General features: G+C 35.0%; 10 non-coding genes across 10 annotated transcripts; all 10 read left to right on the top strand.

The window, feature by feature from the left end:
• The first annotated feature begins 625 nt into the window (after positions 1 to 625).
• LOC134685851 (U2 spliceosomal RNA) lies at positions 626 to 818 on the top strand. Its single transcript, XR_010101467.1, has one exon. It is a non-coding gene; the product is annotated as a U2 spliceosomal RNA (small nuclear RNA).
• A 970-nt stretch (positions 819 to 1,788) lies between these two features.
• LOC134685823 (U2 spliceosomal RNA) lies at positions 1,789 to 1,982 on the top strand. The gene has a single exon (XR_010101444.1). It is a non-coding gene; the product is annotated as a U2 spliceosomal RNA (small nuclear RNA).
• Positions 1,983 to 2,951: 969 nt separating this feature from the next.
• LOC134685822 (U2 spliceosomal RNA) lies at positions 2,952 to 3,145 on the top strand. Its single transcript, XR_010101443.1, has one exon. It is a non-coding gene; the product is annotated as a U2 spliceosomal RNA (small nuclear RNA).
• A 970-nt stretch (positions 3,146 to 4,115) lies between these two features.
• LOC134685821 (U2 spliceosomal RNA) lies at positions 4,116 to 4,309 on the top strand. Its single transcript, XR_010101442.1, has one exon. It is a non-coding gene; the product is annotated as a U2 spliceosomal RNA (small nuclear RNA).
• Positions 4,310 to 5,279: 970 nt separating this feature from the next.
• On the top strand, positions 5,280 to 5,472 carry LOC134685850 (U2 spliceosomal RNA). The gene has a single exon (XR_010101466.1). It is a non-coding gene; the product is annotated as a U2 spliceosomal RNA (small nuclear RNA).
• A 970-nt stretch (positions 5,473 to 6,442) lies between these two features.
• LOC134685849 (U2 spliceosomal RNA) lies at positions 6,443 to 6,635 on the top strand. The gene has a single exon (XR_010101465.1). It is a non-coding gene; the product is annotated as a U2 spliceosomal RNA (small nuclear RNA).
• A 970-nt stretch (positions 6,636 to 7,605) lies between these two features.
• On the top strand, positions 7,606 to 7,798 carry LOC134685848 (U2 spliceosomal RNA). The gene has a single exon (XR_010101464.1). It is a non-coding gene; the product is annotated as a U2 spliceosomal RNA (small nuclear RNA).
• Positions 7,799 to 8,768: 970 nt separating this feature from the next.
• Positions 8,769 to 8,961, top strand: LOC134685847 (U2 spliceosomal RNA). The gene has a single exon (XR_010101463.1). It is a non-coding gene; the product is annotated as a U2 spliceosomal RNA (small nuclear RNA).
• Positions 8,962 to 9,931: 970 nt separating this feature from the next.
• LOC134685816 (U2 spliceosomal RNA) lies at positions 9,932 to 10,124 on the top strand. The gene has a single exon (XR_010101437.1). It is a non-coding gene; the product is annotated as a U2 spliceosomal RNA (small nuclear RNA).
• A 970-nt stretch (positions 10,125 to 11,094) lies between these two features.
• Positions 11,095 to 11,287, top strand: LOC134685846 (U2 spliceosomal RNA). The gene has a single exon (XR_010101462.1). It is a non-coding gene; the product is annotated as a U2 spliceosomal RNA (small nuclear RNA).
• The last annotated feature ends 40 nt before the right edge of the window (positions 11,288 to 11,327 follow it).

The raw sequence follows: 11,327 nt of genomic DNA, 5'->3' as shown, positions 1-11,327 counted from the left end.
AACGCGGGGAAAAGAATTACGTCCCCTTCTACTGTTTCAATCATCGTTAATAGCGACGTCGCCTCAGAACGAGGGCAAACGATGGAAACTACAGTCGGCCGGTAAGTTTTTTCCTCCTTTTAAAATTAATTTAAACATAGCTGTACCGGTTAATTCCTTTAAAAAATAGAACAGATGAACTGTTTATGTGTGTTTTATTTAAACGAGAGAGTGAAAAGTCCGTGCTGATTGTGAAAAAGCGTTGAATTTATTTTGTGATCAATGAAATTTCCAAGGCTTTAAAATCTGCGTTCGTCGGACATAGAATGAATTAAAATGATCATGTTATTTCGTTCGATTAAGATTAAATACGAATACGTATACGTATGACGTACGTTTAAAAATGCATTCTCCCTTTAATTGCGACTTGCCGTATTTCACAAGCCGCTTTTTTATTTTCACACCAGTTTTGTCATGCAGAAATAGTTTCATGCTGTTGGGTAATTAAAGCAAAGCAAGATCTCGCGTTTCGTGTGCTTCTTGTATATACATTTGCAAAATTTGTGTAGCTTGTTTTAAAATTAAAACACCGTGTCTGAGTAAGACATAGGATTTATACGCTTTGGAAACTCGGAAAAATTTGAGTATCGCTTCTCGGCCTTTTGGCTAAGATCAAAGTGTAGTATCTGTTCTTATCAGCTTAATATCTGATACGTACCCCATGTGGGTACTTCGATATTAAACTGATTTTTGCAACTAGGTGAGATGTTAGGTGCTTGCACCGCTCTTGCCACGAGTTGGCCTGGTATTGCAGTACCTCCAGGATCGGCTCACTCCCCATTTCGGGGAGAAAATTAAAATAGAAAAATAGCTCCTTCTATAGTCTGAGAAACAGCCCCAGTAAAATATTCTCTAATACGTTTTCTATATTATTTTATGTTATATATTGTATAGTTTTACTCATTGTTGTAAATTAATTCTACTTCTCGTGCATGTAAAATAAATCGCATACTATTTTTTTTTTATGTCTGTTCTCTAAAAAGTGTTGTTTTTCTTTTCTTTTCTAATAATGTGATGTTTTTTCTCTTTCTCTCTCTCTTGTATTCATAACAGCATATGTCAGTGTAATAATGTATTCTCGTTCCTTAAGACAAACTCTATATAAATTTTTAGCGTTACGGAAAAACGCGGGGAAAAGAATTACGTCCCCTTCTACTGTTTCAATCATCGTTAATAGCGACGTCGCCTCAGAACGAGGGCAAACGATGGAAACTACAGTCGGCCGGTAAGTTTTTTCCTCCTTTTAAAATTAATTTAAACATAGCTGTACCGGTTAATTCCTTTAAAAAATAGAACAGATGAACTGTTTATGTGTGTTTTATTTAAACGAGAGAGTGAAAAGTCCGTGCTGATTGTGAAAAAGCGTTGAATTTATTTTGTGATCAATGAAATTTCCAAGGCTTTAAAATCTGCGTTCGTCGGACATAGAATGAATTAAAATGATCATGTTATTTCGTTCGATTAAGATTAAATACGAATACGTATACGTATGACGTACGTTTAAAAATGCATTCTCCCTTTAATTGCGACTTGCCGTATTTCACAAGCCGCTTTTTTATTTTCACACCAGTTTTGTCATGCAGAAATAGTTTCATGCTGTTGGGTAATTAAAGCAAAGCAAGATCTCGCGTTTCGTGTGCTTCTTGTATATACATTTGCAAAATTTGTGTAGCTTGTTTTAAAATTAAAACACCGTGTCTGAGTAAGACATAGGATTTATACGCTTTGGAAACTCGGAAAAATTTGAGTATCGCTTCTCGGCCTTTTGGCTAAGATCAAAGTGTAGTATCTGTTTCTTATCAGCTTAATATCTGATACGTACCCCATGTGGGTACTTCGATATTAAACTGATTTTTGCAACTAGGTGAGATGTTAGGTGCTTGCACCGCTCTTGCCACGAGTTGGCCTGGTATTGCAGTACCTCCAGGATCGGCTCACTCCCCATTTCGGGGAGAAAATTAAATAGAAAAATAGCTCCTTCTATAGTCTGAGAAACAGCCCCAGTAAAATATTCTCTAATACGTTTTCTATATTATTTTATGTTATATATTGTATAGTTTTACTCATTGTTGTAAATTAATTCTACTTCTCGTGCATGTAAAATAAATCGCATACTATTTTTTTTTTATGTCTGTTCTCTAAAAAGTGTTGTTTTTCTTTTCTTTTCTAATAATGTGATGTTTTTTCTCTTTCTCTCTCTCTTGTATTCATAACAGCATATGTCAGTGTAATAATGTATTCTCGTTCCTTAAGACAAACTCTATATAAATTTTTAGCGTTACGGAAAAACGCGGGGAAAAGAATTACGTCCCCTTCTACTGTTTCAATCATCGTTAATAGCGACGTCGCCTCAGAACGAGGGCAAACGATGGAAACTACAGTCGGCCGGTAAGTTTTTTCCTCCTTTTAAAATTAATTTAAACATAGCTGTACCGGTTAATTCCTTTAAAAAATAGAACAGATGAACTGTTTATGTGTGTTTTATTTAAACGAGAGAGTGAAAAGTCCGTGCTGATTGTGAAAAAGCGTTGAATTTATTTTGTGATCAATGAAATTTCCAAGGCTTTAAAATCTGCGTTCGTCGGACATAGAATGAATTAAAATGATCATGTTATTTCGTTCGATTAAGATTAAATACGAATACGTATACGTATGACGTACGTTTAAAAATGCATTCTCCCTTTAATTGCGACTTGCCGTATTTCACAAGCCGCTTTTTTATTTTCACACCAGTTTTGTCATGCAGAAATAGTTTCATGCTGTTGGGTAATTAAAGCAAAGCAAGATCTCGCGTTTCGTGTGCTTCTTGTATATACATTTGCAAAATTTGTGTAGCTTGTTTTAAAATTAAAACACCGTGTCTGAGTAAGACATAGGATTTATACGCTTTGGAAACTCGGAAAAATTTGAGTATCGCTTCTCGGCCTTTTGGCTAAGATCAAAGTGTAGTATCTGTTTCTTATCAGCTTAATATCTGATACGTACCCCATGTGGGTACTTCGATATTAAACTGATTTTTGCAACTAGGTGAGATGTTAGGTGCTTGCACCGCTCTTGCCACGAGTTGGCCTGGTATTGCAGTACCTCCAGGATCGGCTCACTCCCCATTTCGGGGAGAAAATTAAAATAGAAAAATAGCTCCTTCTATAGTCTGAGAAACAGCCCCAGTAAAATATTCTCTAATACGTTTTCTATATTATTTTATGTTATATATTGTATAGTTTTACTCATTGTTGTAAATTAATTCTACTTCTCGTGCATGTAAAATAAATCGCATACTATTTTTTTTTTATGTCTGTTCTCTAAAAAGTGTTGTTTTTCTTTTCTTTTCTAATAATGTGATGTTTTTTCTCTTTCTCTCTCTCTTGTATTCATAACAGCATATGTCAGTGTAATAATGTATTCTCGTTCCTTAAGACAAACTCTATATAAATTTTTAGCGTTACGGAAAAACGCGGGGAAAAGAATTACGTCCCCTTCTACTGTTTCAATCATCGTTAATAGCGACGTCGCCTCAGAACGAGGGCAAACGATGGAAACTACAGTCGGCCGGTAAGTTTTTTCCTCCTTTTAAAATTAATTTAAACATAGCTGTACCGGTTAATTCCTTTAAAAAATAGAACAGATGAACTGTTTATGTGTGTTTTATTTAAACGAGAGAGTGAAAAGTCCGTGCTGATTGTGAAAAAGCGTTGAATTTATTTTGTGATCAATGAAATTTCCAAGGCTTTAAAATCTGCGTTCGTCGGACATAGAATGAATTAAAATGATCATGTTATTTCGTTCGATTAAGATTAAATACGAATACGTATACGTATGACGTACGTTTAAAAATGCATTCTCCCTTTAATTGCGACTTGCCGTATTTCACAAGCCGCTTTTTTATTTTCACACCAGTTTTGTCATGCAGAAATAGTTTCATGCTGTTGGGTAATTAAAGCAAAGCAAGATCTCGCGTTTCGTGTGCTTCTTGTATATACATTTGCAAAATTTGTGTAGCTTGTTTTAAAATTAAAACACCGTGTCTGAGTAAGACATAGGATTTATACGCTTTGGAAACTCGGAAAAATTTGAGTATCGCTTCTCGGCCTTTTGGCTAAGATCAAAGTGTAGTATCTGTTTCTTATCAGCTTAATATCTGATACGTACCCCATGTGGGTACTTCGATATTAAACTGATTTTTGCAACTAGGTGAGATGTTAGGTGCTTGCACCGCTCTTGCCACGAGTTGGCCTGGTATTGCAGTACCTCCAGGATCGGCTCACTCCCCATTTCGGGGAGAAAATTAAAATAGAAAAATAGCTCCTTCTATAGTCTGAGAAACAGCCCCAGTAAAATATTCTCTAATACGTTTTCTATATTATTTTATGTTATATATTGTATAGTTTTACTCATTGTTGTAAATTAATTCTACTTCTCGTGCATGTAAAATAAATCGCATACTATTTTTTTTTTATGTCTGTTCTCTAAAAAGTGTTGTTTTTCTTTTCTTTTCTAATAATGTGATGTTTTTTCTCTTTCTCTCTCTCTTGTATTCATAACAGCATATGTCAGTGTAATAATGTATTCTCGTTCCTTAAGACAAACTCTATATAAATTTTTAGCGTTACGGAAAAACGCGGGGAAAAGAATTACGTCCCCTTCTACTGTTTCAATCATCGTTAATAGCGACGTCGCCTCAGAACGAGGGCAAACGATGGAAACTACAGTCGGCCGGTAAGTTTTTTCCTCCTTTTAAAATTAATTTAAACATAGCTGTACCGGTTAATTCCTTTAAAAAATAGAACAGATGAACTGTTTATGTGTGTTTTATTTAAACGAGAGAGTGAAAAGTCCGTGCTGATTGTGAAAAAGCGTTGAATTTATTTTGTGATCAATGAAATTTCCAAGGCTTTAAAATCTGCGTTCGTCGGACATAGAATGAATTAAAATGATCATGTTATTTCGTTCGATTAAGATTAAATACGAATACGTATACGTATGACGTACGTTTAAAAATGCATTCTCCCTTTAATTGCGACTTGCCGTATTTCACAAGCCGCTTTTTTATTTTCACACCAGTTTTGTCATGCAGAAATAGTTTCATGCTGTTGGGTAATTAAAGCAAAGCAAGATCTCGCGTTTCGTGTGCTTCTTGTATATACATTTGCAAAATTTGTGTAGCTTGTTTTAAAATTAAAACACCGTGTCTGAGTAAGACATAGGATTTATACGCTTTGGAAACTCGGAAAAATTTGAGTATCGCTTCTCGGCCTTTTGGCTAAGATCAAAGTGTAGTATCTGTTCTTATCAGCTTAATATCTGATACGTACCCCATGTGGGTACTTCGATATTAAACTGATTTTTGCAACTAGGTGAGATGTTAGGTGCTTGCACCGCTCTTGCCACGAGTTGGCCTGGTATTGCAGTACCTCCAGGATCGGCTCACTCCCCATTTCGGGGAGAAAATTAAAATAGAAAAATAGCTCCTTCTATAGTCTGAGAAACAGCCCCAGTAAAATATTCTCTAATACGTTTTCTATATTATTTTATGTTATATATTGTATAGTTTTACTCATTGTTGTAAATTAATTCTACTTCTCGTGCATGTAAAATAAATCGCATACTATTTTTTTTTTATGTCTGTTCTCTAAAAAGTGTTGTTTTTCTTTTCTTTTCTAATAATGTGATGTTTTTTCTCTTTCTCTCTCTCTTGTATTCATAACAGCATATGTCAGTGTAATAATGTATTCTCGTTCCTTAAGACAAACTCTATATAAATTTTTAGCGTTACGGAAAAACGCGGGGAAAAGAATTACGTCCCCTTCTACTGTTTCAATCATCGTTAATAGCGACGTCGCCTCAGAACGAGGGCAAACGATGGAAACTACAGTCGGCCGGTAAGTTTTTTCCTCCTTTTAAAATTAATTTAAACATAGCTGTACCGGTTAATTCCTTTAAAAAATAGAACAGATGAACTGTTTATGTGTGTTTTATTTAAACGAGAGAGTGAAAAGTCCGTGCTGATTGTGAAAAAGCGTTGAATTTATTTTGTGATCAATGAAATTTCCAAGGCTTTAAAATCTGCGTTCGTCGGACATAGAATGAATTAAAATGATCATGTTATTTCGTTCGATTAAGATTAAATACGAATACGTATACGTATGACGTACGTTTAAAAATGCATTCTCCCTTTAATTGCGACTTGCCGTATTTCACAAGCCGCTTTTTTATTTTCACACCAGTTTTGTCATGCAGAAATAGTTTCATGCTGTTGGGTAATTAAAGCAAAGCAAGATCTCGCGTTTCGTGTGCTTCTTGTATATACATTTGCAAAATTTGTGTAGCTTGTTTTAAAATTAAAACACCGTGTCTGAGTAAGACATAGGATTTATACGCTTTGGAAACTCGGAAAAATTTGAGTATCGCTTCTCGGCCTTTTGGCTAAGATCAAAGTGTAGTATCTGTTCTTATCAGCTTAATATCTGATACGTACCCCATGTGGGTACTTCGATATTAAACTGATTTTTGCAACTAGGTGAGATGTTAGGTGCTTGCACCGCTCTTGCCACGAGTTGGCCTGGTATTGCAGTACCTCCAGGATCGGCTCACTCCCCATTTCGGGGAGAAAATTAAAATAGAAAAATAGCTCCTTCTATAGTCTGAGAAACAGCCCCAGTAAAATATTCTCTAATACGTTTTCTATATTATTTTATGTTATATATTGTATAGTTTTACTCATTGTTGTAAATTAATTCTACTTCTCGTGCATGTAAAATAAATCGCATACTATTTTTTTTTTATGTCTGTTCTCTAAAAAGTGTTGTTTTTCTTTTCTTTTCTAATAATGTGATGTTTTTTCTCTTTCTCTCTCTCTTGTATTCATAACAGCATATGTCAGTGTAATAATGTATTCTCGTTCCTTAAGACAAACTCTATATAAATTTTTAGCGTTACGGAAAAACGCGGGGAAAAGAATTACGTCCCCTTCTACTGTTTCAATCATCGTTAATAGCGACGTCGCCTCAGAACGAGGGCAAACGATGGAAACTACAGTCGGCCGGTAAGTTTTTTCCTCCTTTTAAAATTAATTTAAACATAGCTGTACCGGTTAATTCCTTTAAAAAATAGAACAGATGAACTGTTTATGTGTGTTTTATTTAAACGAGAGAGTGAAAAGTCCGTGCTGATTGTGAAAAAGCGTTGAATTTATTTTGTGATCAATGAAATTTCCAAGGCTTTAAAATCTGCGTTCGTCGGACATAGAATGAATTAAAATGATCATGTTATTTCGTTCGATTAAGATTAAATACGAATACGTATACGTATGACGTACGTTTAAAAATGCATTCTCCCTTTAATTGCGACTTGCCGTATTTCACAAGCCGCTTTTTTATTTTCACACCAGTTTTGTCATGCAGAAATAGTTTCATGCTGTTGGGTAATTAAAGCAAAGCAAGATCTCGCGTTTCGTGTGCTTCTTGTATATACATTTGCAAAATTTGTGTAGCTTGTTTTAAAATTAAAACACCGTGTCTGAGTAAGACATAGGATTTATACGCTTTGGAAACTCGGAAAAATTTGAGTATCGCTTCTCGGCCTTTTGGCTAAGATCAAAGTGTAGTATCTGTTCTTATCAGCTTAATATCTGATACGTACCCCATGTGGGTACTTCGATATTAAACTGATTTTTGCAACTAGGTGAGATGTTAGGTGCTTGCACCGCTCTTGCCACGAGTTGGCCTGGTATTGCAGTACCTCCAGGATCGGCTCACTCCCCATTTCGGGGAGAAAATTAAAATAGAAAAATAGCTCCTTCTATAGTCTGAGAAACAGCCCCAGTAAAATATTCTCTAATACGTTTTCTATATTATTTTATGTTATATATTGTATAGTTTTACTCATTGTTGTAAATTAATTCTACTTCTCGTGCATGTAAAATAAATCGCATACTATTTTTTTTTTATGTCTGTTCTCTAAAAAGTGTTGTTTTTCTTTTCTTTTCTAATAATGTGATGTTTTTTCTCTTTCTCTCTCTCTTGTATTCATAACAGCATATGTCAGTGTAATAATGTATTCTCGTTCCTTAAGACAAACTCTATATAAATTTTTAGCGTTACGGAAAAACGCGGGGAAAAGAATTACGTCCCCTTCTACTGTTTCAATCATCGTTAATAGCGACGTCGCCTCAGAACGAGGGCAAACGATGGAAACTACAGTCGGCCGGTAAGTTTTTTCCTCCTTTTAAAATTAATTTAAACATAGCTGTACCGGTTAATTCCTTTAAAAAATAGAACAGATGAACTGTTTATGTGTGTTTTATTTAAACGAGAGAGTGAAAAGTCCGTGCTGATTGTGAAAAAGCGTTGAATTTATTTTGTGATCAATGAAATTTCCAAGGCTTTAAAATCTGCGTTCGTCGGACATAGAATGAATTAAAATGATCATGTTATTTCGTTCGATTAAGATTAAATACGAATACGTATACGTATGACGTACGTTTAAAAATGCATTCTCCCTTTAATTGCGACTTGCCGTATTTCACAAGCCGCTTTTTTATTTTCACACCAGTTTTGTCATGCAGAAATAGTTTCATGCTGTTGGGTAATTAAAGCAAAGCAAGATCTCGCGTTTCGTGTGCTTCTTGTATATACATTTGCAAAATTTGTGTAGCTTGTTTTAAAATTAAAACACCGTGTCTGAGTAAGACATAGGATTTATACGCTTTGGAAACTCGGAAAAATTTGAGTATCGCTTCTCGGCCTTTTGGCTAAGATCAAAGTGTAGTATCTGTTCTTATCAGCTTAATATCTGATACGTACCCCATGTGGGTACTTCGATATTAAACTGATTTTTGCAACTAGGTGAGATGTTAGGTGCTTGCACCGCTCTTGCCACGAGTTGGCCTGGTATTGCAGTACCTCCAGGATCGGCTCACTCCCCATTTCGGGGAGAAAATTAAAATAGAAAAATAGCTCCTTCTATAGTCTGAGAAACAGCCCCAGTAAAATATTCTCTAATACGTTTTCTATATTATTTTATGTTATATATTGTATAGTTTTACTCATTGTTGTAAATTAATTCTACTTCTCGTGCATGTAAAATAAATCGCATACTATTTTTTTTTTATGTCTGTTCTCTAAAAAGTGTTGTTTTTCTTTTCTTTTCTAATAATGTGATGTTTTTTCTCTTTCTCTCTCTCTTGTATTCATAACAGCATATGTCAGTGTAATAATGTATTCTCGTTCCTTAAGACAAACTCTATATAAATTTTTAGCGTTACGGAAAAACGCGGGGAAAAGAATTACGTCCCCTTCTACTGTTTCAATCATCGTTAATAGCGACGTCGCCTCAGAACGAGGGCAAACGATGGAAACTACAGTCGGCCGGTAAGTTTTTTCCTCCTTTTAAAATTAATTTAAACATAGCTGTACCGGTTAATTCCTTTAAAAAATAGAACAGATGAACTGTTTATGTGTGTTTTATTTAAACGAGAGAGTGAAAAGTCCGTGCTGATTGTGAAAAAGCGTTGAATTTATTTTGTGATCAATGAAATTTCCAAGGCTTTAAAATCTGCGTTCGTCGGACATAGAATGAATTAAAATGATCATGTTATTTCGTTCGATTAAGATTAAATACGAATACGTATACGTATGACGTACGTTTAAAAATGCATTCTCCCTTTAATTGCGACTTGCCGTATTTCACAAGCCGCTTTTTTATTTTCACACCAGTTTTGTCATGCAGAAATAGTTTCATGCTGTTGGGTAATTAAAGCAAAGCAAGATCTCGCGTTTCGTGTGCTTCTTGTATATACATTTGCAAAATTTGTGTAGCTTGTTTTAAAATTAAAACACCGTGTCTGAGTAAGACATAGGATTTATACGCTTTGGAAACTCGGAAAAATTTGAGTATCGCTTCTCGGCCTTTTGGCTAAGATCAAAGTGTAGTATCTGTTCTTATCAGCTTAATATCTGATACGTACCCCATGTGGGTACTTCGATATTAAACTGAATTTTGCAACTAGGTGAGATGTTAGGTGCTTGCACCGCTCTTGCCACGAGTTGGCCTGGTATTGCAGTACCTCCAGGATCGGCTCACTCCCCATTTCGGGGAGAAAATTAAAATAGAAAAATAGCTCCTTCTATAGTCTGAGAAACAGCCCCAGTAAAATATTCTCTAATACGTTTTCTATATTATTTTATGTTATATATTGTATAGTTTTACTCATTGTTGTAAATTAATTCTACTTCTCGTGCATGTAAAATAAATCGCATACTATTTTTTTTTTATGTCTGTTCTCTAAAAAGTGTTGTTTTTCTTTTCTTTTCTAATAATGTGATGTTTTTTCTCTTTCTCTCTCTCTTGTATTCATAACAGCATATGTCAGTGTAATAATGTATTCTCGTTCCTTAAGACAAACTCTATATAAATTTTTAGCGTTACGGAAAAACGCGGGGAAAAGAATTACGTCCCCTTCTACTGTTTCAATCATCGTTAATAGCGACGTCGCCTCAGAACGAGGGCAAACGATGGAAACTACAGTCGGCCGGTAAGTTTTTTCCTCCTTTTAAAATTAATTTAAACATAGCTGTACCGGTTAATTCCTTTAAAAAATAGAACAGATGAACTGTTTATGTGTGTTTTATTTAAACGAGAGAGTGAAAAGTCCGTGCTGATTGTGAAAAAGCGTTGAATTTATTTTGTGATCAATGAAATTTCCAAGGCTTTAAAATCTGCGTTCGTCGGACATAGAATGAATTAAAATGATCATGTTATTTCGTTCGATTAAGATTAAATACGAATACGTATACGTATGACGTACGTTTAAAAATGCATTCTCCCTTTAATTGCGACTTGCCGTATTTCACAAGCCGCTTTTTTATTTTCACACCAGTTTTGTCATGCAGAAATAGTTTCATGCTGTTGGGTAATTAAAGCAAAGCAAGATCTCGCGTTTCGTGTGCTTCTTGTATATACATTTGCAAAATTTGTGTAGCTTGTTTTAAAATTAAAACACCGTGTCTGAGTAAGACATAGGATTTATACGCTTTGGAAACTCGGAAAAATTTGAGTATCGCTTCTCGGCCTTTTGGCTAAGATCAAAGTGTAGTATCTGTTCTTATCAGCTTAATATCTGATACGTACCCCATGTGGGTACTTCGATATTAAACTGATTTTTGCAACTAGGTGAGATGTTAGGTGCTTGCACCGCTCTTGCCACGAGTTGGCCTGGTATTGCAGTACCTCCAGGATCGGCTCACTCCCCATTTCGGGGAGAAAATTAAAATAGAAAAATAGCTCCTTCT

Source organism: Mytilus trossulus, chromosome 9 (genome assembly GCF_036588685.1).
Source record: "Mytilus trossulus isolate FHL-02 chromosome 9, PNRI_Mtr1.1.1.hap1, whole genome shotgun sequence".
NCBI classification, from domain to species: domain Eukaryota; kingdom Metazoa; phylum Mollusca; class Bivalvia; order Mytilida; family Mytilidae; genus Mytilus; species Mytilus trossulus.
Note: the sequence above shows the minus strand (reverse complement) of the source record. Positions and strands in the feature narration are given on the sequence as shown.